Genomic DNA, 5,000 nt, shown 5'->3' on the forward strand with positions numbered 1-5,000 from the left:
TAATAACATGAAAATAAAAATGTTAACCAAAATACTTTGCTTGCAATATTAAATGAAGAAGTAGTGAATTTTCATATAAGTATTAAATGTATAAAGTCTATGAAGTAATAAATTTTCATATAAGTAGTAAATATATAAAGTCTATGAAGTAATAAATTTTCATATAAGTATTAATTGCATAAAGTCTATGAAGTAATAAATTTTCATATAAGTACTAAATGTATAAAGTCTATGAAGTAATAAATTTTCATATAAGTAGTAAATATATAAAGTCTATGAAGTAATAAATTTTCATATAAGTATTAATTGTATAAAGTCTATGAAGTAATAAATTTTCATATAAGTATTAATTGTATAAAGTCTATGAAGTAATAAATTTTCATATAAGTATTAATTGTATAAAGTCTATGAAGTAATAAATTTTCATATAAGTACTAAATGTATAAAATCTATGAAGTAATAAATTTTCATATAAGTAGTAAATATATAAAGTCTATGAAGTAATAAATTTTCATATAAGTATTAAATGTATAAAGTCTATGAAGTAAAATATAAAGTCTATGAAGTAATAAATTTTTATATAAGTATAAAAAATATAAAGTCTATGAAGTAATGAATTTTCATATAAGTATTAATTGTATAAAGTCTATGAAGTAATAAATTTTCATATAAGTATTAAATGTATAAAGTCTATGAAGTAATAAATTTTCATATAAGTATTAATTGTATAAAGTCTATGAAGTAATAAATTTTCATATAAGTATTAATTGTATAAAGTCTATGAAGTAATAAATTTTCATATAAGTATTAATTGTATAAAGTCTATGAAGTAATAAATTTTCATATAAGTACTAAATGTATAAAGTCTATGAAGTAATAAATTTTCATATAAGTAGTAAATATATAAAGTCTATGAAGTAATAAATTTTCATATAAGTATTAATTGTATAAAGTCTATGAAGTAATAAATTTTCATATAAGTATTAATTGTATAAAGTCTATGAAGTAATAAATTTTCATATAAGTATTAATTGTATAAAGTCTATGAAGTAATAAATTTTCATATAAGTACTAAATGTATAAAGTCTATGAAGTAATAAATTTTCATATAAGTAGTAAATATATAAAGTCTATGAAGTAATAAATTTTCATATAAGTATTAATTGTATAAAGTCTATGAAGTAATAAATTTTCATATAAGTACTAAATGTATAAAGTCTATGAAGTAATAAATTTTCATATAAGTAGTAAATATATAAAGTCTATGAAGTAATAAATTTTCATATAAGTATTAATTGTATAAAGTCTATGAAGTAATAAATTTTCATATAAGTATTAATTGTATAAAGTCTATGAAGTAATAAATTTTCATATAAGTATTAAATGTATAAAGTCTATGAAGTAAAATATAAAGTCTATGAAGTAATAAATTTTCATATAAGTACTAAATGTATAAAGTCTATGAAGTAATAAATTTTCATATAAGTAGTAAATATATAAAGTCTATGAAGTAATAAATTTTCATATAAGTATTAAATGTATAAAGTCTATGAAGTAAAATATAAAGTCTATGAAGTAATAAATTTTTATATAAGTATAAAAAATATAAAGTCTATGAAGTAATGAATTTTCATATAAGTATTAAATGTATAAAGTCTATGAAGTAATAAATTTTCATATAAGTATTAATTGTATAAAGTCTATGAAGTAATAAATTTTCATATAAGTATTAATTGTATAAAGTCTATGAAGTAATAAATTTTCATATAAGTATTAATTGTATAAAGTCTATGAAGTAATAAATTTTCATATAAGTATTAATTGTATAAAGTCTATGAAGTAATAAATTTTCATATAAGTATTAATTGTATAAAGTCTATGAAGTAATAAATTTTCATATAAGTATTAATTGTATAAAGTCTATGAAGTAATAAATTTTCATATAAGTATTAATTGTATAAAGTCTATGAAGTAATAAATTTTCATATAAGTATTAATTGTATAAAGTCTATGAAGTAATAAATTTTCATATAAGTATTAATTGTATAAAGTCTATGAAGTAATAAATTTTCATATAAGTATTAATTGTATAAAGTCTATGAAATAATAAATTTTCATATAAGTATTAATTGTATAAAGTCTATGAAGTAATAAATTTTCATATAAGTATTAATTGTATAAAGTCTATGAAGTAATAAATTTTCATATAAGTATTAATTGTATAAAGTCTATGAAGTAATAAATTTTCATATAAGTATTAATTGTATAAAGTCTATGAAGTAATAAATTTTCATATAAGTAGTAAATATATAAAATCTATGAAGTAATAAATTTTCATATAAGTATTAAATGTATAAAGTCTATGAAGTAAAATATAAAGTCTATGAAGTAATAAATTTTTATATAAGTATAAAAAATATAAAGTCTATGAAGTAATGAATTTTCATATAAGTATTAAATGTATAAAATCTATGAAGTAATAAATTTTCATATAAGTATTAATTGTATAAAGTCTATGAAGTAATAAATTTTCATATAAGTATTAATTGTATAAAGTCTATGAAGTAATAAATTTTCATATAAGTATTAATTGTATAAAGTCTATGAAGTAATAAATTTTCATATAAGTATTAATTGTATAAAGTCTATGAAGTAATAAATTTTCATATAAGTAGTAAATATATAAAGTCTATGAAGTAATAAATTTTCATATGAGTATTAAATGTATAAAGTCTATGAAGTAATAAATTTTCATATAAGTATTAATTGTATAAAGTCTATGAAGTAATAAATTTTCATATAAGTATTAATTGTATAAAGTCTATGAAGTAATAAATTTTCATATAAGTACTAAATGTATAAAGTCTATGAAGTAATAAATTTTCATATAAGTAGTAAATATATAAAATCTATGAAGTAATAAATTTTCATATAAGTATTAAATGTATAAAGTCTATGAAGTAAAATATAAAGTCTATGAAGTAATAAATTTTTATATAAGTATAAAAAATATAAAGTCTATGAAGTAATGAATTTTCATATAAGTATTAAATGTATAAAGTCTATGAAGTAATAAATTTTCATATAAGTATTAATTGTATAAAGTCTATGAAGTAATAAATTTTCATATAAGTATTAATTGTATAAAGTCTATGAAGTAATAAATTTTCATATAAGTATTAATTGTATAAAGTCTATGAAGTAATAAATTTTCATATAAGTATTAATTGTATAAAGTCTATGAAGTAATAAATTTTCATATAAGTAGTAAATATATAAAGTCTATGAAGTAATAAATTTTCATATGAGTATTAAATGTATAAAGTCTATGAAGTAAAATATAAAGTCTATGAAGTAATAAATTTTTATATAAGTATAAAAAATATAAAGTCTATGAAGTAATGAATTTTCATATAAGTATTAAATGTATAAAGTCTATGAAGTAATAAATTTTCATATAAGTATTAAATGTATAAAGTCTATGAAGTAATAAATTTTCATATAAGTATTAAATATGAAGTCATACAAGTTAAAAATTTAAAAAAAAAATCGATTGTAAAAATACTTTTGATGTTATTAGTTGTATTATGACCATGACGATATTTGAAAATGATATAAATTACCCACGTATATATGAGTTTTTAAATTTTAAATAGGTTAAAAGAATTTTTCCATATATTTTCGGGTTGGTAACGTCAACATGGGAGAGAACATTTATAACAAATTTGCACAAATCTGCTCAAATTGACATATACTGAAATAGTACTTATATGAAAATTTATTACTTCATAGACTTTATACATTTAGTACTTATATGAAAATTTTTTACTGCTAGGAAATGTATTATACTTTTATATATTTGAATTCATTATGTTAGTTTATTAGTAAGAAATTGTTTTTAAATACTTATAAGTATGAATATTACTATACTTATATGATTTATGTATTTAGTACTTGTATGAAAATTTTCATACTTGTATGACTTTATTTACTTAGTATTTATATGGAAATATTTTTTACTTTATATGTATTTTTAAGTAAATATGAAAATGAAAGTTGATTTTGTGTGCCTTTTTATTCCTGGTTTTTATACAGTTAGTTTAAATAGAAATAGATTTTGTTTTATACAAAACTCTATATTCTGTACTAACATATTGTATATAATGAGCGTTTTTTATTCCTGGTTTTTATACAGTTAGTTTAAATAGAAATAGATTTTGTTTTATACAAAACTCTATATTCTGTACTAACATATTGTATATAATAGCGTTTTTTATTCCTGGTTTTTATACAGTTAGTTTAAATAGAAATAGATTTTGTTTTATACAAAATTCTATATTCTGTACTAACATATTGTATATAATGAGCGTTTTTTATTCCTGGTTTTTATACAGTTAGTTTAAATAGAAATAGATTTTGTTTTATACAAAACTCTATATTCTGTACTAACATATTGTATATAATGAGCGTTTTTTATTCCTGGTTTTTATACAGTTAGTTTAAATAGAAATAGATTTTGTTTTATACAAAACTCTATATTCTGTACTAACATATTGTATATAATGAGCGTTTTTTATTCCTGGTTTCCTACAGTTAGTTTAAATAGAAATAGATTTTGTTTTATACAAAATCATAAAAAATCTATTATTCTATACTAACATATTGTAGAAATAAATATTAAACAATATTTTAGTTTTATTTGTGAGCTATTCTAATATTTACTCATAAAATATATGTGTAAAAGGATGGTTTTTAAATAAAATAAAATATTAATGTGTTGCACCCGAAAATACTTTTTATCATATATTTATTATTGAAATAAATATAATAGAATTTGAAATTATTAATTTCAAATCAAGAAAAAAATGTATATACTCTTAAAAAAAGGTATATATATTACTATATGCATTGAAATAAAGTAAAATGTATAGAATGATATTATTTGAAAATTTTGCCAATATAAGAAGAAATATCGTTCTTACATAATAATTAAATAATAA

The sequence above is a fragment of the Bactrocera oleae genome, unplaced genomic scaffold (genome assembly GCF_042242935.1).
Source record: "Bactrocera oleae isolate idBacOlea1 unplaced genomic scaffold, idBacOlea1 ctg00000011.1, whole genome shotgun sequence".
Lineage (NCBI taxonomy): Eukaryota > Metazoa > Arthropoda > Insecta > Diptera > Tephritidae > Bactrocera > Bactrocera oleae.